Here is a 22,136-nt window from a genome sequence, read left to right on the forward strand (position 1 = left end):
AAAAAAAATTATTCTTTTGCTCTTCATCTGATGCCTTGCCTGCCAGTATTTAGGGAAAAGTTTTAATTTTCTACAATACAAATCACCGAAATTCAAATAAATGTTCTATTATTATTCCAAAATTAAGCCATGAATAGAACAACTGTGCACCTTTTATCTACTCTGGGGCATCACATAAGCACTGTAAATGCAAATATTGCAGCTATATACAGCATTCACACATGTTAAGATTTACAGCTAGAATTAGTTATTTTGTCATTTATCGTATTATAGTTTGCCTGAATTATGAGTACAGCATCAGATTGGTAAGAATGGAGAATGAAGAAGACAGTAAGTAACATTAACCAGTAGTTAATTTATGTCAAGTCTAATCAACTAAACTGTGATATTATTGAAACTGTTGACTTCATACTCTATTTTGCTGTTAACACTTGAATTATCCCATGCCTATTGAGGATTGCAGGCTGAAATTCTCTGTCTAAACAGCCTGTCCCTCACAGACAACAAAGTGAAACTCTTCACCAGCACTTCAAGTGCACGGGTAACCTTGAAGCTAAAGGTGAGCATGGTAACAGTAGTGAGAATATTGTCAGTCTCTCTGTCTGCTCAGTTGGTTCCACTCCTCGGGGCAACAGAAGTCTCAGCAGACTGATCTGACATACTCATATTGCAGAAGAGTTTTCATGCAGTAAGCATAACTTTTGGGGTAAGCAAGGAATGTTGTGTGTTAAATATTTCAGTACAAACTTTATAAAAGGTAAACTCTGGCTGCTGAAAAGATGTCCAGATTTTCTCCAGGAAAAAGTGAGGGTATAGGAAGATAATTTTTTTGCAACATTTTTCTTTTCCATCCTATAATGTACAGCAAATGAAACTTCCTATCAAGGGCATTTAAATGCTGCATTTCAGTTTCCCAACAAGTGCAAACTGCTCCTGGGAAGAAGGCATGAACACCAGAAATCCAGTAGCACTATTCAGTAAATCACATAAGGATTACTGTGTATGGCAGTCTGAAAATCAGCCAGCAGGTCAAAGCTTTGAACAACAAACAAAAAAATGACAAATCCACGTGCAAAATAAAACAAACAAAAATCCCCTCCAAATTGCTGTCAGTGGTGGAACTGATGAACTATTAACTCATATTTAGCCTCCTCTGAACCAACAGCTGCAGCTATTCCTTCCTAAATATCAGCTTCCCCAAAAAATATTTGCAATATACTCCCATGCTTGTCAAATCTCTCTCTTTATGCTCCTTTTTTTGCTTCACATGCCTGTGTAAGAGGAAGCCAGATGTGAATTGAAATGACAGAGTGGACAAAGCATACAGGCCAACCACCCAGCCATCAGGTGTTTGTATCTAGGAGGATATCTGAGGTCTCTCGTACCTGTCGAAACATAGATTTTCACAAAATTCATAAGAACTATGGACCCTCATGCATTCTTCAGTCAAATTTGGTTGAAACTGACGAATAAATATAATAAGCATTTGTTCAGAAAAAATGACAGGTATAAAACGAGATGGAACACAGCACAGAATCCTTAGAAAGAATGAGAGAAAGAAACCTATCTTGGGATGTTATTCAGAGGAGTGGTATATAGCAGAGTCAGAAGGTAATTATTCTAATATTCATTACAGATTGAGTGCTGTATCCTCTCTTGGATCTGACTTTGAAAGAGAGATTAATTGCACTGCACTCCAAAAATACGAATGGTAACAGCCTGGGAAAACAAGCTCTGTAGAATAAAAAGTGAGATGAGTGGATATGTTTAATTTGGGTATAAAATTACAGAGATGGGAGATTATGTAAAAAAGCATTTAATGAAGTGATCAATTGCTCTCCATACCAGGAAAGAAGAGGTTGACTTCATTAGCAGCAAAAAAATCTGTACTAAATCAGTCAAACGAGTTTTCCAAAGCAGTGTGTGATCAGCTGCCATGGAGGCTTTTAACAGCAATTTACAGAAGCATAATCTCTTGTTGGGACTTTCAGCTTTATGTTTCTGTCACTGCATCTTAAACCTTTTTGTTCGGGGAGATTCCGGGGATGCAGTAACGACCACTACAGTTACAGCAGCACAGTTTGGGCTCCATTTGCATACTTTGCTAGACTTCTAAAAATGCTTTCCACTGATAAATCTGAGAAAAATCCAATCAAGAAAATGTGAATCTTGATGTAGGCTTCAGTTAATTTTAGCTCAAGATCTGAATGCATAAAGATAGTTTGCTTGGGAATTTTAAAATCTAACAGGGAGAAATGCTTCTTGTTCATGGTCTCACTTTTATGAAGCCAGTGAAACAAATTAAACTCAAAGAAAGTAAAAAGGAAATATTTCTCAAGTTTTTCCTTTCTGAGTGTTCCAGTCTAAAGATTAAAGCAATGAAAATTAAGCTCTATGTATGTATGTAGTAATTTCCCAATAAACATTAATAGTGAGCTTTGTTTAGTGGTTATTCCCCTCTTGAACCTCTCCCCAAATACTTTTTTAAAAAGCTAGTTAATGACTATGGAGGTGTCTCTTCATTTACGGAGAAGTGATTTTAGCCAGTCATTTTATATAGGGCAAATTGGTCTCAAACAGTTTTGTTTTGTTTTTTGATTTGTTTTGTTTTGTTTTTCACCTGGGACATATTAAAATTTCAGTCCTGCAAATCTGATCCCCTGTGGACATTCCGTCGTCACCTAAGCATTTACTTATTTCAAGTGAAACTTTTGCATGAGTAAAATCTCATGAGCAAATAAATTCAAAGTTTAGGACTTAGAACCACCTTCCAAACATAAGAGTTGAAAGACAGATTTTTCTTGCTTGTTACACCACAAAGTGGATTGTACTAGAAGATCCTATATAAGATTTAAAAAATGGAGAAACTTGTATGCAGCTGACATTATTTTAAAAATTTGGATTGCAATAAAATCATGTTATATTAGCTTATAAATACATACTTCATTCGGGTTAATTCATCCATTCATTGTTATAACTAAATGTGTATGAAATTTGGGGGTTGGGTTTTGGGAAAAAGGAAATACCAGGATTACACTCCTTTTACATATACACTTCATATCTAATTAACACATCCATTTCTTGTCCTTAATATGTTAAGTCTGACAAAAGCTATATTATGACTACAGTCCTGCAAACCAAGGTACTAATGGAGCAATCATTCCAAACTTTGAAACAGCAAAGGAATAAATAGGAGATGTCTCATATTAGTCCTCAGCATGAATAGTATTTAACATGGCAATTGATAGGTGGATCAAAGAATCAACCAGAATGCATCATATCCCAGTTGTGTAGTGAAGTCTGCCCACATTATTCTTTTCAATCTGTTTATTCTCTTTTATGTGTTTAATTTTCCAAAAAGGAACCTCTCTAAATCCAGTGCTTTGAAAATCTAAGTAATGGTACATCAGCCACACTGTTAGGCAACTCTCGAGCTGTTCTGATTGGTAAGGTATTGTAGCCATCCTTGTAAGAGTATTTCAGGGACTCAACCCTTACCACATGCATTTCTCCAAGTATATATGAGCAGTCCAATGGGAGCAAACACAATAACTCCCATGAAAAATGTGTGGATGGATCTGAGGCCAAGAATTACATCTATAAGAGAGGAAAAAGAGGAAATTCCACAATAATGACTGGAGCACTGTCAGAGAAAGAGTAGAGGTGCCAAGGCAGCAGCAGCTTCCTGAACTTCAGCCCTGAGCTGCACCATTTAAAGTTACCCTGTTTGGTTTCAAGTTCATTACACACAGGGTCAAAGGATGAAGAAGAGCACCTCTAAGATGACATTGAATTTTGCACCATTACAGCAAGCCAAGATTATGTTTGTGACCCGAAAACCTGTTCAAAAGATCTCAAAATCAGCAAATGCATCTCTCTGCTAAAAATTTCGGCGCCAGAAGCCATAGAATTGACTCAAATTAAAAAGCATTTCAAGTGAATCACGCATCCGGGCAAGCCCAGACAGGACAGTGTTAAGTATCAGTTGGCCATCATAATGGTTATCTCTCTTTAGGAACTTCAGTGTCAACAGAACCCCTGGCAAACACAGACCAATCTCACATGCTGGGCCCAGACCTGTTCTCTTTCCCGTGGTAAAATTCCCACAGGTAGCAACGGAAATTTTACATTTAAGATCTGTGCTTCTCTGCCATTTGTGTGAAGGTCAGAGCTGAGTCTTCTGCAGACAACAAACATGATATTTCTCTGCATCGTGTCGTATCTAGAGAGACTCTGATGGACTGTCTGGGGAACAGGGGGTAAAAGAAAAGAAAAAAATGTGGCCTCACTCCCCTGATGCAGTTTATGCACTGGCTTATCAATCCTTCCTAACCACCCCTCTATACCCATGGCCAAGTTACTCAACAGAAGTTTTCCCAATGCTCAACATCTGTTTTCTGCCATTCCTAAATTTCAAATGGGTAATTCCTGAAAGACATCAGGAAAAACACACTGATCAGTTGTAAGAATTGAACAGAGTGCGGATGACCTCTCTCATCTACAATAAGCCAAAACTGACAGACAGCTTGAGCTGAAGCTCCTTCAGTTAAGCAACACCAATTTAGGTTTATGGGAATTTATCAGATGACCCCTTTCCAGTCATTAACTAGAACTCTCTCCAGTTCTCCAATGAGTCAGGATCTTCCACTAAATTCAGACCTAGGCTCCCTTAAAATGGAAATCAGCTGATGATAAGGTGGTTTCAGGAGCACTAGTAGAAAAACGTAGCCATTAACTAAGGTGTTGAAAACATTGTAAGTGAACTGAAGCTGAAAAGGAGGAATTTTATCTGTTTACGTGTTTTTCTGTAGTTCCCACTGCTGAATTTCTAATATCATATTCAATCCAGAAAGCTAAGTATCCTCCAACTGCAGGATTGTCATACTACTTCAACCAGAACTCAGAGATTTGCCTTCTAGCTCTGTTAAATGGCCCACTTGGAGGCAGTTGTCCTCACTGAAGGCAAGTGTATCTGGTGGGACAATGTTTTGCACATCTTCTATGAGCTATATAGCACAAGTTATAAAACTTACCCATAAACACTTCAGAGATCATCAGGTGAAATACAAAAGCAAAGTGTTGCTTACAAATAATCATTAAAAGTCTTGCAGCTTGAGACATCTCTCTGTTATTTCATTGGCCCAACTATCCTGCATTTATTTTCAACAGAAAACATCGCTTTATTCCCCTCCTAAAAATTACCATAGATTTGTTTGGGTGCCAAACCCCTCCCATTTTCCATCCAACAGACATTTGAAGTAGATAGATGTAGCAATGGCACAACTCTTCTTTGCCTCTGTGAAACTATGTGAATGATGGGATTGTTTTCCATGAAGTTCCTTGTGACATTCATTGCAGAAACTGCTGTCCAAATCCAACAGAAAGAACTCAGACTCTCATCCAATGTAATTCGTATATATTTTAATATTTATTAATATTTAATTTCAATCAGAAAATAAATATAAAATGCACGTACAGAATATCTTTCATGTCATGAAAATAGAGTTTTATAATGAAATAGCAACTGCATCGCAGGTGTGAACAAAGCCAAGCCCAGCCTCGGTTGTCACCAAGCTATCAGAAGGACTCCCTTGCTACAAACAAACAATGATAATGTTTCATCTTAGGCTTCCATGATTAACCAGTATCCTGACTTCTGCAAAGTTATTTTCATTAGGAAGATGAAAAAACACAGATATATACAATTTTTTTCCTGAAATCTAACAGAAAGAGAACAACAGCATTAAATCTCAGTCAACAGTCAACAGGACTCTGCATTTGAGAAGATCCTGGCAATTCCCTTCTCCCTGTGTTATTGCAATCAGTTAAATCCCTGACACCCCACAGCTTAGCTTTGCTGTAACTTCCCAGCCACCACTATTCAAGGCTGCATTTAATGACCCCTTCCACTCAGCCTTTTGGCAGAAAGGGTGCCAAACATAGCTACTGGGCCAAATCAAGTCTCCAGCTGTCTCTAGTTTACCATCTGATAGCTGGCAGGCATTAACATCCTTGAGAATAACAATTCCATCCCTACAGCTGCCTTGTCTTCCACTGAACCTGGCAAAACATCACTAGGACTAACATTAGAAGAGTAGACATTCACAACAGGTTCGGGCAACTACATTTTGTAGACAAGGATGAAAAGAAAAACAATCAGGAGGTATGATATAATTACAGGGTAATAAAACTATAAATGTTGTTAATACATTAATTTAACATTTGGGTTTCTCATCTAGGTGTACAAATCCACAGATGTCCAATTATTACCATTTTAGTTTGGAAAAAGTAATTTTTTTGACTGATGCCTACCAATAGACACCTATTTTTTTCAGCAATGACAGAGAAGAAAAGGTATCAGAAATATTATGGAGGGAAGCTCATCTGAGTTACACAGTAAGGAAAAAGGATAAAATAAAACCTCCCATTAGGTCATAAAGATTTAATTTATCTGGGTATGAAAGCTGCCCTACTGGGAAAATTGTTTATATAAAAAGTAGGAAGGGCGAAATGCTACTGCTACCCTAAGAAATGTCCCTGACATCCAACTTTCTGATTCCTTTCTGAACATTGGTGCTGAAATTCTGAAACCCTCGGAAAACATTGTTTCAGATGAGGGTCATAAAAAGCACCATTGTCACATTTGTCCTGGCTAAAACCTTGGCACTCTCACAGCAAATTTCCACAGACAGCAGAAGAAAGATCGTTCTGGCTTTACTTTTAAAAGGAGAAGGGAAGTCAGCTAATGACAGTGTGAAGAGATGACGCTTGCAGGAACGGACGGTGTGACACAGAAGATCTGTAAGCAGGAAGGGTTGGGTGGGAGGGAACAGAGATGAAGGGACAGAAAAGGGGGGTAGATGCTGAATTTGTTCCAGGGAAGGACTGTTGAACACAAGGAAGGCTGCAGGAGTCAAGGATAGTTACGTAATTTGGAGAGGTGTCAGCTAATCCCGCACAAAATTCAGAGCAGGACCAAACTTTACAGCCAATGGAAAACTCACAGACGTTTGCCAGTTGCTGGTTTGAATAAAGTGGGAAACATAATCCTCTGAGAATACCAGACATTTGTATACCCAGAATAAGACTGAAATTTTTTTTTATTTGTTTCGTTAAAGCTACCTCTTCAAAGAAGAAGCACAATTGTTCTTCATTTACTTTATTTTTTTACTTGAAAAATACAAGGTAAAAATGCTTTGAATGAAGAAAGAAAAACATTAGCATTTAAATGGCTGATCCTCTGTGTTGAATAGAGAGCTTATGTGTCTTTTTCTTGTTACAACAAATGCAAAGCTGCCATAAAGTACTCCACCCCTTATTTAAAGTGAGAGGTTTTGGATATGAAAATCACCAGATGAAAAGACATTTATGCCGCCTACAGAAGACTGAGACATTCCAACTTATGTTCTATTTCACTTATCAACAATAATAACTATAATTAACTCATGGTTCTGCTGAAGTCTGAAAAGTCTGTTGCAGTTTAAAAAAATAAAACAAACCAACACCAAAAATCCAAACCCCAACCAACAAACCTCCTGCAAAATGATATTTAAAAAATTTGATACCTACACAGTACTGTCAGGAATTCTGTACAAGCTTGTTAGGAATAATCTTGAACGTCTGATAGGTAGGAGAGAAACCTCGAAGTGACAGCAATAAGATAAAAAAAAAGTAAGGCATAAAGATAGCCATTAGAGCAACAAGGTTTAGAGATTACCTTGCGAGGTTTAGGGATGCAATCCCATTTTGTCCTGTGGGATGGAATGAATGTATGCTGCTGTGAATTTCACTGTATTCTCCAGTTTCTGGAGAAACTGCTTCTCTGCTTTTCTTTTTCACTTTCCTGCATAACTGTACATACTAGTTTAGTAGAAGTACTGTATTTTTCAAATGATCAAATGACCCTTTGCTGATTATCACTTTGAAAGCTCATTATTTAGGAATAAATAATAAGGGTGTCTGATGAGAGGAAACATAATTTAACCCTTCAATGCAGGCAGCAATCTTTTCAAAAGCCATTTTACCCCAGATTTTCCTTTGGAGAGAACACAGTACTTACTTACTTTCCTAAGAACAAGAAAATATCAGCTTTGAGCAACATTTGAAAAGAATATGAAAAACTGGATAAAAGTGGAAACAGTTGAAAAGCTGCAGTTTCTTATGTGCTTGTTATAAAATTTCATCAGCAGCACTTTCAAGAGTTACTATGCAAAGGATAACAGTGCCCTTTGCTAAAATGAATTCTCTGAGCAAATATTGCCACAGTTACTTAGAAGGATTGCTATATTTTTTTACCACACCTCCTTAATAGAAAAAGGAAACTAATTTTAAAAAATGCTATAGAGAACTTAATCCAATAATATGTTTTTATAAAAATTTCTCTCTGTGCATATAAAAATATATATATATATACACATAAATATAAATGTATATATATAAAAAAGTAAAACCCAGCCTTACCTACAGTGAAAAATCTTGCAGTCATGTAAGAATGAAGTGAGATGAAGCCCTTACTCATAAAGAGAATCAGATCACAAGAGGGAAGAAGGTGAAATCAGGAAGCTAGTTCCTACTTGAAAAACCAAAGCCGTGAGGAAGATTCTAAGTTTGTCTATGAATCAGCCAAACATCTGATCTTTGGTGGTAATTAAGTGCTGGAAAATAAATGCATCTGGAATCTTTTTTCTGGAATAGGAGGTAGGAATATAATAGAAGCCACATAAAATAACAAAGCTCAGGAGCTTTTGGTAGATGACTTCTGTAAATGATTTAATAATTCCTTGGTAAAAATTAGAGACTATTGAACACAAAGGAAAGAAAGTTAAAATTTTAGCAGCAGACAATACTTTTTGATCTCCACAAGTAAAGGAAAAATGTGCAGAATTACTGAAATAGTAGTATTACATTTTTAAAAATGAAAGTGCTCCAATTTAAAATGTTTGTCAGCTTTTTTATCATAGACATGATGAGCAGCTGGAGTGTAGGCTTTTTGCAGGCTTTCTGCAATTCACGGATAACACAGATGTCACAAACTGACAAGAAATGTGAAATACAAATCAAAGCTGAGGCACTTCCAATTTTCACAAATGCAACAAAAAGGTAAGTCCAGGCAAATCCAATTGTCTTGGTCTCCAAGTGCTCTGTAAATAAAGTCTGAGTGATGATGACTGTGACACTTCTATGCAAAAGAAGTAGAAAATAGGCATTTACTTGCCCCTTTTTGTATACAGTAGTATGTATTTATGTATTATAGCTTTATCTTCTGTAGTGTATTTAAATTTTTTTTAACTGACTTGAAATATGAAAAATACTTAGAGATCTTTAGCTATTTTAACACCTTTCTGATACATGTTACAGGGAGAGGTTAAAAGTACTCACAGAAGGAAATAGTCTTTTTATTTCAAGTTATTTAATTCCTCAAACTAAATAGAAGAACCAGAGATGCACCATTCCAATTGTGTATTTTCCTCTAAAATCAAAAGCATGTAGAACTTGGCTGTTTTATTGGCCCACTCCAGCCTGTGTATATTCAAACATTACTCACAAACTGGACGTTTGTGTCCTTTACAAATATCAGATTCCCAGCAGCGAAGTGGCTATTCTGTGACTTTGAAACATCCAATACTGTCTTAAGATACCAAAACAAACTGATAGTTGCCATCACCATTTATTTTTCCTTCAGTCAGCAAGTCCCTCTTAGAAGCATTACAAAACCACAAAGAAATATTACAAGGTACTGAATTGTAAACAGTCCTTCAACAATTGTACAAAAAGAAAATTTAAATCAATTCTGACCTCCTGAGAATGTGAATGATACATTCTGTGGATTGCTCTTCCTGCTAACAGATTTTAAGGGAAAGGCAGTGCCAAAATGCCGAGCAGCTACATGTCCTTATCACAGAAACATATTATTAGAGCAGACAGCAATCACACAGAAACATAGCGCAAACTGTCACAGTTTCTGAAAAACACTACTACAGATGACTCTAAGAAGGAAGAATACAAAAAGTACTATGCAGAGAGTAAAATGACACATGAGGAAAATCAAATTCTTCCAAGAGGAGGTCATGAACCTTCTCCACAACAACATGGAAGAAGGAGAGGGTGCCACAGAACTTTGAAGAGGGAAAAATAATTTCAACTGGAACAGGCCAAAAGTCAGTGCAAATGTTTTATTGCTCCAAAAAAGTGTGGACATTTAACATCCAAGAAAGCAGACTTGATGGAAACCTGCTAAAATCAGGTTTTTGGGGCACTTTTCCCTTACGTGGATGAGCTGGAGACTGGTCCATGAGGAAAAGCAGCTGAGACTGGCTCAGTTGGCTAGAGCAGGGTCTAGTAAGACCAAGGTTGTGGGTTCAATCCCTAAGGCCCTTTGCTTAAAAGTTGGGTTTTATGATCCTGGTAGGCCCCTTTCAACTGAGGATATTCTGTTAATCTGTGGTGCCGGGCAGTAGTGCAGGATGGTAAGAATTGATTGTGGATTTCTTCTTCTCAGGACATGGGACAACCATGACTCCTTTTCTGGACTCTTAATGGACAGTACTACCTCCTAAATATGATCCCACCCTAAGGCATAGTCCAGTCCACTTTTCATTAATGAAAAAGGGATTTTCTTTCAGTTCTAATTTAGATCTTTCTTAGATCAAGCAGATGCTTGCTCTCCCCTACTTGAACCTACAGCTAAATTCAAGGTCTATTGATGTCTCTGACATTCTAATCAGTAGCCTATTAACTTGATTATAGGCCCAGTAGAGTAATTTGTTAAGATATGAAATAAAACCTTCCATTCACCATCTCCGACTGCAGGGCTTCAGTCTGAACACGCAGAGACCAGGACTCAACTGCATGCAAATCATATAATTTATTATGTAATATAGTCACCTTCACACACAGAGGCCCCAGGTAGAGCCATCAGTCAGAGAAGGAAATCGCTAAGGTATGTGAATGGGGAATAAAGATTCCCTGCTCCACATAAATGTAAGTAAGGCAGTCCACCAGAGCCAGGCTGCCAACCACAGACCTTTCCATTCAAATGTACAGAGCAAAAGTGCTGGTTATTGGGGGATATCTTTCTGTGTTTCAGTCCCACAGCAGCACATAACTTGAGAAGAGCCTCCCATGGTCCCTACTGCCTACTCTGAGCAGCCCACACATTCCTCATGTACCCCTCATGCATCCCAACACAGTGCTTTGCCGACTCCTCACCAGTCCCTTCTTGGTAATGTTTGCTCTAACCACACCCAGTTTCAATTACAGGTAGACTGTGTTTTTAATCTTCATCAAAATGATTGTGTGTAGGTGGATTTTGAAAGGCCCTGGGCTCCTCTCTGTTTTGAACAAACTTCACTGCTGTACAGTGGTGCTCAGAGGTGCTCCTGGAACTGATGCTGAAGCCGGTGCACAGTGATTGGACACTTTACAGCTGCCTTTTGCAGAAGGGCTGGACTTTATTCGTGCTTTAGTAATAAATCCTTGCACATCTTCTCCCCTCCCAGCTCTTTTAATGTATTCCATGGGCTATGATTCCATTCTACAATGCCTGCATAGACCCTGTGAGAATCACCTGAGGCTTCCATGGGAGAATCAACTGGGCCTTCCACGTAATTCTACCGAAGAGAGTAAACCATATTTTTCTGCTGGGTTTTTTAGAGCTAACTTACCAGCTCGCACTAACTGTTTCCTAATTTACATACCATCATATCTATTTGCTTATAGAGATGCAAAATGTCATTGGTGGCAGGAAGTCTGCATGTGGATCATTATTTCATCTATTTATGAAATCTCTCTCTTATGGTCCCTTCAGTCCTTAGTATCATGAAGATTTCCTTTTCTGCCTTAAGTTTATATTGATGAGATGACAAAAATACTGTCATTCCAGTGGCAGAGAAAACCTGACATCTGTTCCATTTGGGCTCTTCTTTTAATTTTCTTTAAAATTGTCCAGTCTTTGCAATTGTGTTACCTGTGCCCATTTTTTGTTGTTGTTGTTGTTTGGTTGGTTTGTTTTTGCTTTTTTCCACTAGGGCCAGCCATGACTAAATGATGGCAGGGAAGCAAGTCCAAATATGCTTTATATTAATTTTCACTCACCTCATCTGATTAGCAGCTATTCTGGGAAGAAAATAAGGAGGAAATTTTCCACATGCTGGAATATTCAGAAGCATATTTACGATATGAAATTATTTTTGGAGATTTCTTACTTCGCTGAAGAGCAAATTGCCTCTCTGATGATCTGTTGTTTAAAAAGAAATACATGTGAGATACACAGTGATATATACGGACACAAACCCACAGCTGGGATGGATTCCACTCCAAAAGGCACATGGTTCAACCCAAAGAACACCATGGCATGTATCCATCATTCTGGAGATGCTTCCACACACCTGAAGCCACATCTCGTGTAAAGAGACAAGCCGGTGCACAAAGGTGGTAGTAGGTGTTTCATAGGGTGATAGCCTCACAGATTCCTTATGTCACTAAGAGCACTGAGTCATAAGTACCAAAATCAGCCCTCTGTAACTCCCCAGCTGTGAAGGAGCAGCACAAATACTGATTTGGACTTGGTGAATACTGATGGGCTGTCTCCTCAAGAGTGCTCAAGGCCGCTCTCAGGGCCAGATCAGCTGTGTATGCAGAGAACAAACCTGTCAGTGCAGTCCCAAACCCAGGCAAGAACTACTTTCCTTTAGTCTGTCTGGTATGTGACAGATGGACTTGTGCTGTCTGGAGGCCATCAGGTGCACTTAGACATGCTGACTTCAAAACCACTATGTGGAGCAGAAGATCTGAAAAACATGCTTATTCCCAGGCTTTTCTCAATCACCTGAGAGTACCATAACAGCAAAAATTCATCTTTGGCAGTTGAATCTCTTTTGCAGTAAATATTTTGAATATATTTTCTCAGACAGGACAGTCATACAATTCTATTTGTGAAAAGCCTAGCAAGCCAGAAATGGGCCTCTGGTGTCCCTTAAAACACTCTATCAAGATCCATTAGCAGACGACATTCAGCAGATTTTCTAGAAGATAACTTCTGTTATCCCAGGCTTTTTCTCTCATACTTCAGGCTCTTGCATAACTTGTTCATTGTGTTACCAAAAATTTGCTAAAATAAAAATAACCCTCCTTAATACCAATGTAGCATTAAGAAGCAGGCATCCTATATTTGGCCAGATGCATGGGGGAATAGCTCCTCCCAAATCCATGCATGCTGAGTACAGGAAAGTTCCTGTTTATATGTGTTCAATACTCATTGGTTGTCCCAGACTAAACATAGACATGATAATAATTTCCCTGAAATCATTAACATATTTCCCCTCCCCTTTTTGCATGCATTGTTCTGTCCTCAGGGTCTCCTTAGTGGTCCCTGGTGTTCAGACCCCAATGTTCCAGATGACCTGGCTGAGTTGGCAGGGCACTGGGGCTGGTGAACTTCCAGTTCTCCTTCTTACACAATGGGTATTATACAGTTCCATAGGTCAGTAGTTTCGGAGAAGAAGGATTGTGTTAGCTCACCAGGTGTAGAAAATTTATCATCTGGTAACAATTGCAAAATGAGACTGTTCTCTTCTTACGGCATCCCAGTATGTCTTGGTAGTTAAATACTACCAAGAGACATGAATGTTATTGATGTGACTCATTTTTCAATGGCAGCGAGTTAACAAAATCATTCCCTTTCCACCACTGATACCCAACAGATAGGACTGTTACTGTCTGTCAACATGTAATATACTAACTGCTCTGGTGCAATTGTCGGTGTTCTTTGAAGACAGAAATTACATAAAAAGAAGAAACAACACTTTCTCAGCTGTGATTACTTGGAAAGATAAATAAGTTTGCCCAAGATGGGAAAGTGACCATGAACACCAGTTTGAAATCTAAATCTAAAGAGCTGGATGAGTGTCAGGATTTCTCCTTCTGTCCCAGGCCAACTACTCATTACTGACAAGTCACAGACCCAGTAACTACAAGATTTTCTGGTGACTCATATCCACAAAAATCCCAGGCATGCAACATCTAATGAGTAAATCCTCAAATGAGCTTAGTCATTGTGTCACCAAGACCCTGCAGAAGGATGTTGAAGAGACAAAAATTTTACATGCGTATCAGCATGTGGACATGGGAAAGTGCATTATATTTTACTAAATTCCTTCCACAGGACATGGGAAAATCTATTACTTTTCTTGATTTTGTTAGATAGACCAGCAGTGTGAGGAAAAACAGTTCTGTGGGAAGCCATAAAACTGTTGGAGTTCAGATATGAAGACCAACATCTTTGAAAAAGAGGGGGAGGCCCATAGAAATGGCCCAAGTATAACAAGTGTCACAAGTATTACAAGGTGTTACGGGATGAGATGATATCATGGAATCTCCAGAGGTGTCACAATATGGATGCAATAGCTTGGTGCCTATTGACTACACAAAAGGGAATTTAGAGTTCCCCGTTTTTGAGAGATGTCTTCTAAAACATACAGCTTACACATAATTTTGAGGCGGGTTGATCAAGAAAGCATCAAGCTGGGAGTTTTTCAAAATGCTTCTGTTTCATTAGAAAATGACAATTCATTGAAAATAAATATTTGCCAGGAAAATGATGTCTCTTTGTATAATTTTCACCCAGCCTTACAGAACATTCGGTTTAAACGTTTGAAACTAAGATTATCTTATTTAATTTGGAGAAAAGTCTATATTATAAGTAAAACTAAACTGAATTTCTTTAAACTTAAAAATCTTTTATGCGTAAGTTGTCAAACCTGATGGAGAGTTCCAGTGCTATGAAAACATCTCTAATAATATAAACCATTATTACTTTTCAATGTTTATTTGTAAAAACAATCCATATGTTTATTTTTTGGAAGAAATTAAGTGTTATTTAGTTCATTTGCAAGCTGTACTCAGATTAGAAAATACTATGAGGTGAGGTAGGTTTGTCTATTAAAGGGCAAAGACACAAATACATCTTCTGTATCATTGTAAGGCGAAAGTTAGAGATCTTCTAAAAGAGAAGCCAGGCGTAAGTCTTTAATTTCACTACTACGTGTCCACCCCAACTCAGAACCAACACACTGTTTAGACACCTGCCCAGAAAAACAGAAATAAAAATTAAATAAAAATCTAACTCAGATAAAGTAGAGCCTGAAATGGCCCAATGCAAGCAATTCTGGTTTGGTAAATAAATAAAAATATGGAGGACATTTTTTTTAAGTAGATGGAGGGAGGAGGAGGAGAAAAACCTCAGCTGCAAGGAGTATTACCTGAGTCATCATGTAATTAAGGTCTGTGGGCTAATTTTGGATCTGTTCCACATGCTTTGCACCAGCTCCAGTGGTACTATACATTTCAAAACCTACCTCAGCTACCCACCAAATGATGCCTTTGACATAAGGAAATTTTTAAACATGCCCCCCATAGCTGTTGTGTAAGGGGCAGGGCCAGTGAAAGTAAATGTGTTTTGAGACACTGAGCATCCAACTAGTCTCACTTCTGGGGTGGTCCCTTGGGGACACAGGCAGTGGATGTTAAATTAATTATCTCATGGCTACTTTAATTTACACTGGCAATTGTTATCAGTAGCATCAAAATACGGCACATAAATATTATGAACCAGAGACTAACCACAGGAAGAAAGCAAACTTCACTTCGTGCCTGCAGGTAAGACTGTTCATGAATGCAAAACTAATAGACTGATTCTTTTAAAACAAGTCTCTTCCTTAGATTGCGAGATGATATACAAAAGGAGCTGAGTTTCGACTGAATCCACTTAACTCTGAGTTAAGTAAGCCAACACTTGAGCAAGGAATGTGAAAGGAGAAGACAGAAAACAGAAAGGATCTTTTTTTGAAGATAAGTGATGCTATGCAAAGGGCCTTGTTTCTGTAAAAAGTTTGCAACAGCATGAATGAGTAATAAAAGAGAAGGAAACAAGGAGGGCAGTTCTGCCTTGCCACCTTGAGGACTTTCTGGTAAACCCAAATTTGCTTCCTATCAAGAACCTTGAGTGAGGTGCCAGAAGTTGTACAATAGCATGCAGTATTGTGATGGTACCACAAAAACCTTAAGTCCATAGGACATCTTAGAGATTCCTAATAATCCAGAATTCTCACTGAAGCCCAAACTTTGCATAGAGAAAGATGTTCCTTTGTCCTTCCCAGCCCTAACTACCCAATCTGCAAAAAGTCCCAAAGCCCCGTGATCCACTGTCAGCAAGTACCAAACTGTGCCTTTTAGAAGGAAACAAAGCAGCTTGCTCCTAGTATTGAAAATTTTACCCAAATAATAACTGGGAAGGGTTATCTGAGGGGAAACAAAAAAGAAAATAATTTCTGTAATGAAGGCTGTATTCCAGTTTGCATCTTTTTCTGGCAGTATAACACATAAGACCCTGCAATTTAACAATCATGATGGATATTGGTAAATTCTAGCCATTTCTCACCAGATATCCTGATTAAGTAATAATTACTAATTTTAAAATTTTAGTCACCAAATAAACTGTTTGACATATACCAGTAATCACTCTGAAACAACATGTTTTTTCAACTGCTCAATTTACCCCAAATATCTGCACCAGTTACCTTAGACAAGGAAGTACAAAAAACCTTAACATAATGAAGGGGTAAATATGTGTACAGGGGTATATATAATATTTTTATGTATATATTCACACATGCACAGACACATACCCAAAAATACTTCACTGAAGTGTACTGAGTTTTCAAGAGAACTTGGCACTACTGAAAGATTAGTATAAATGAACCTGAAAAATGGTTGTCAAATAAGGCAAACCGAGGCAAAGAACAACATATACAATATTAAATACTTTGAGCTGACTGAGTTGCTTGCTTGGACTTGCAGGAGAAACCTGAAAACTGAGATATAGTCAGTATGAAACAGCACTTAAGAGTTTTGTCTCCTACTAATGCATATTTTATTATTTATATTAATTATGGCTTCCAATGATGGATAATCTTCAAAGAGGTATAGAAAAATCTCTGAGAGAGACATTGAGTAAAAGGAATAGATTGGGTACAGTCACAAATCAAGGGGTGGGGTGAGGAAACAATCCTGGCTCTGTGGGACAAACACTCAACAGCATGAGGGGGCTAAACATGGCAGTGAGTCAGAGACAAGGCAGATTTTCTCCTAGGGGAAAAGGAGGGGAACATCAAGGACTGGTGCAGGAAGCAATCTGAAAGTAAGAGTTGGTCTGACGTGGAGAAGAAGAAAAATTTAGAAGATCTGTGGGTGGCAGAGCAGGGAAGCAATGTCATTGTTGAAATGACTGAAAATTCAGATTTTGTGATCTGCAAATCTAAGTCATCCCCTAGAGGTTTGTGATCCTCACTGCTGGCTGTAGGTAGTGTATTACATAACACCTACTTCACGGTTTCAGGCAGGAACCCAAAGAAAACTCGAAAAAAAGGAGTTTCCAGAAAATCAACATATAAAACATACTCAGAAAAATGTAGAAATTTTCCTGGTCTTCACTGGTACAATGTGTCCTCAGGCTTGACCACTACTGCCTGAAAAGAAAGGAAGAAAAAAATGCCATTACAAGTCATTACACAAAGTCCTGATATTTTATAACCTTATATTCTCCATAAGTGGTACAACCACTGTCCTTGCCTGGTTTCCAGCAAACAGACGAGAACAAACTGAACAGGTAGTAATGACCTTAATCAAAAGGAAAAGCCACTGGCTGTTTACATCCATCTATATCTTGGTTAAAGAGCAGAACAATACTGGACCTTATTAAAAGACAGATTGCACCTGGCTGTATGTCAAAAGACAAGAGTCTACAAAGCAAACTCTTTGTCTGAGCATCTATCCGTCTTCTGAAGTTATCACGGTGTGTCATGACTGCAGCATGGCCCTGCTGCATGAGCTGGTGAAGTTGCACTCAAAGAGAAGGACAGAGAAAGGAATCAGACCCCCTTCATCTCCTTTCCTGTTAGAAAGGCTGCTTTCAGCCTGAATCTGTGGGAGCTCTTGTTAGGTGTCACCTCCTGCTTCTCCTGCTAGGTGTATGAATACTAAGGCAGATGGATGTGAACCAGAAACAGTAGACAATTCCCTTCTCACATTTTGGAATGACAGTGTGAGATAACTCCATCTCACTTTATGAACCTAATTCAGAGCTGAATTTTATTGAACACTTAAGTTTGACTATTTCTCATCTGTTAAAAGGAGGTATATCATGGCTTTCAATTTAATAGACAGTTGTATTCAAGCCCTATTAGTTGACCATTTGATGAATAAGAGCATCAAATAGGTCACTTGATGATTAGTTCTTCCTGACTTTCAAAGTTCTTGTCATGTTCCATCAGTATCAGAAAACCTCTTCATCCTTCTATCGCCAGGAAATTTGAGATTCAGAGTGAGATAAAAAAACCATTACTGCTGTGATCTATCTTACTTAGTATAGTAAAGAAACCACTCCTTCAAGCTCCTTAGCAAAGGAGGCTTGAGGCTGTTCCATGTGAAGGTAAAAAGATCCATGGGGCTTTCCCATGAAGAACACTGGACAACCATCATGTCCCTGCTTTTAACTGGCACCAACCCTCTGTTGATTCCTGAGGGTTCTAAAATTACTGGTGCTCTGGAGGAGTTAGGGCAACCTCTGAAATTGAGTACTTTGAAGAATTGCATTCCAAGGAGCAGCAAATAGCACAGTTGTGCCAGAGTCTGGACCATCATATGAGTACAATGCATTTAGAGGTAACCACTTTCTGTCAAACACAACCCTGCAAAAAAAGAAAGACTCTCTGCTTAGCCTCTGGTAGAGCAGACACAGAAAAAAAAAGAGAAATTGCACACTAACAGCTCTTAAAGCTCCTTCATACTCTGTTTATCTCACAGAAATGTATTAATTCTGTTATGACTAAAATAAAATAGGTAGAGAGGACTAGGAAACTGAAGTCAAATGCACAGATCCATAGTTCTTCAGCAGATTAGGTAGCATTCGGAAACAGGAGTCTCCATCATGATAAGGAATGCTACTAGTACCTTTACTTGGCAAGAACATGTGCCAGAATAGTATTGAAAATTTTCCTGTCTGGTCACAAAAACTGGTTTTGTACAATAACGACAACAACAAAAACCAACCAAAAATACCCCAAAAAAACAACCAACCAAAAAATACTTTTGACAGGCCTCAACGGAAGGGATCACTTCAAAACAACTGAATTTAAGAACTCTTTTAACTGTGCATTGATTTATGAACTATAGTGTTGTTAAAAAAAAAAAAAATCAAGAAAAGCAAATATTAAACTCCAGAGCTGAAATACTAACTTATGAGTAAAATACAAGCCTGAGCAGGGTACAGCATTTCATTTATGCAGTATTTACACTTTCACATACTCTTCCAACAAGTGTGGTAACATAAGCAGGCCTGCTCTGCACAAGGATAAACTTCAAAGAAAATGTTGAATTCTGTAGTCCATATGAATATTGTTACCTCAAGGTCTGACTCTCTCCCTGCTTTTGCATTTTACACAATAACAGTTTACTGTTTAAGTCAGCAAGAAGAAATAACATGACAGCAAGACGGCGCCCATTCTGCTTGCAGGTTGCTTGTATTAAAAAAAAAAAAGCGGTTGCCTATAATTTAGTAAAGTACACAAATGTTCTGCAAACCAAATGAGCAAATCCTCAGTAAGACATAATAGTCTGCATAGCACAAGCAGTTTGCTCTAGGTGCTGCAATGATTAGTTTCTATTTTTTAGGTCTTAACATAGCCTGGGATGGACACCGACTGCTCTCAAGCAGAGGACATCTGCTTTTAATTAAAGAGAACAGTCACAAGATAACTTAATTGTCATCAAGTTGTTAGTGCTAGGCATGGATACGTAGCACTACACAACAAACTGACAAGTAAACCCCAAACCTACATGCGTTTCTTTTGGAAAGAGTACTGCATAACACTCAGATTAAAGCATGTGTAAGTTTAAATATAAAAGAGATCTTATTAATGGTTTTTTACTTTCATTTCAGTGAGATTCATCATATCCTTCAAATGGAGGGTGGACATCAATCTGTATTTTCTCTGTGATGACTTAGTAATTTTTCACTCCAGAAAGTAATTCTTAGAGAAGAGTTCCCCTGTGTTGGTGAAGGACTTGGCATTGGGTGAGGTCATGATTTCTTGTATGTGCTCAAAACTTAGAGCACAAGTATAAAAGCCTGTACTGGCTTTCACCTTAAAAGTATATTTGTACCTCACATGAGTTCTATCCACAATTTCCATCAACTTCTGCTTTTATATGTATTTCACATATATTTCAGTAGTATTTCTCCTTTTTAATTTGTCAAAAAATTTTTTTCTTATAGTCTTTTTTTGTCTTTGAGGCATAAACTAAAAAAGAGTGGATCAACATTTTCTTTTTCTGTGGTCCTTGAACTAGAATAATTGGTTGAGACTTCATATAAAACTGATAGAAAATAAACACAAATTTTACCATGACTAGGACAAGTGAAAATATATTTTGTGATTTAAAGCAAAATCCAGCTTAAAAGCCAATAGTCTCTCAGAACATTTACAATACAAATATTGCCACAAATGCATAAAAATCTATGAAGTCAATAATCTAGAAACAAGATAAAAATTTAGACTGGATATCTAGGTACTTAAACATTCAAGCTGTAAGAAACATAAAGTAGAGAAATAACTAAAAACAGCATAATTATTTTTAATAGTTAGAAAGAAATGTTTCTAACAAAATGGGGGGATCCAAACCCCAGAAAAAAAAGGCCCATAAAAGAGGATAAATAGAAACAGAAAGAGAGAAATCCATCAGATAGGTTGGAGGTTGCTACAGCATACCTCTATATTCAGGGATCACAGAGTAGTTTGGGTTGTAAGGGCCCTTCAAGATCACCCAGTTCCAACTCCCCTGCTGTGGGCAGAGACACGTTCCTCTAGACCAGTGTGCTCAAAGCCCCATCCGGCCTTGAACCCTTCTGAAAGCAGATCTTTCTGTAAAGGACAAATATTTTTTTTAACTTGGCATTTTTAGGTGCCAGAATATCACTAAAGGCCAAGTCTGAGTAAAAACAAAAGTAGTTATTATATGAGAAAATTGGACAGTTATGGGAAAATCAGTAAGTGTCCTAAAAAAATGAAGTTTATTTTGACAAAACAACAAGAAAAAAAGAAGAAAAAAGGGAGTTGGGTTATTTAACCTCTGGGCAGAAATTTTTAACAGAAACAAAATAAACAGAAAGTTATCATGATAACTTCATTTTTGAAAAGATTTCCTCTGGGAAATACCAATACAAATAATACCTATGGGGAAGAAAATTCTATACTCAGTCTAAGTACTAACCTTTTACTTCTATGTTGATTGGAAAAGAGAACACATGTAAGGAGTAAGACCAGATATAAGCTGTCATCTAGAAAAGAGTACCACCTACTCCAAAAATTTCATGCCTGAAGTGTAGCTCTTTTAACATAACCCTAGCAAAGCTATTTTTCATACATGGTATTATCAACATCAGTAGACCAAGAGCTGAAAGAACCAAAAATTATCTAAAATTATGTCCTGATCTAGCAATGCACTATAATGTGTGCATAACCCTAGGGGCAACAGCAGTCCAATTCACCACAGCAGCAATATGCAGCAACATGCTAGAGGACTTTGCTGGATACATTTCAGTCACACACTGGAAAGCTCTCACCCACAAAGAAAATTACTATGAAATTTTATTTCTTTATACAATCTTCCTATACAAGGGTTCTTTGTCAAGAAAAAAAAAATTACAAATAGAAACCAAATCAACCCCTTTTCAGAAAATTGGTAGGGAACCATTCTAAACCCCAAAGCACTGTGGGGCGGTACAAAACACTACTTCCTTTCTGCTTTCTTCCAAACAAGGAGTAAATTTTCCCCCTGTTCTGAAAACACTGGTCAGTTTTGGGGTGGTCAGGCCTTAGTGAGGTCCTTGCCACACCGCCAAGGCTGCTGGCAGCAGCACCTGCTTCACAGACAGACCAGCTCAGAAGCCCTAAAGCCACAGATTGCTACTGCAATCCCAGTTAGTGCATAATATGGCACTTCATTTGTCTAGAAGGCTCTGAGAAGAGTTAATTTGGTGTCAGCTAGGGCAGGATTAGCTACCGGATACTTCTATAGTTGCT

General features: G+C 37.9%; 1 long non-coding RNA gene across 1 annotated transcript in view; it reads right to left on the bottom strand.

Moving 5' to 3' along the window:
- The window catches only part of LOC108446997, a 30,845-nt gene extending 22,263 nt beyond the window's left edge, over window positions 1-8,582 (bottom strand). The window contains exon 1 of the long non-coding RNA XR_001862354.1: window positions 8,461-8,582. This is a non-coding gene — a long non-coding RNA (uncharacterized LOC108446997). The remainder of the gene's footprint in view (window positions 1-8,460) is intronic.
- Between the last annotated feature and the right edge of the window lie 13,554 nt (window positions 8,583-22,136).

This window comes from Corvus brachyrhynchos, unplaced genomic scaffold (assembly GCF_000691975.1).
Source record: "Corvus brachyrhynchos isolate BGI_N302 unplaced genomic scaffold, ASM69197v1 scaffold22, whole genome shotgun sequence".
NCBI classification, from domain to species: domain Eukaryota; kingdom Metazoa; phylum Chordata; class Aves; order Passeriformes; family Corvidae; genus Corvus; species Corvus brachyrhynchos.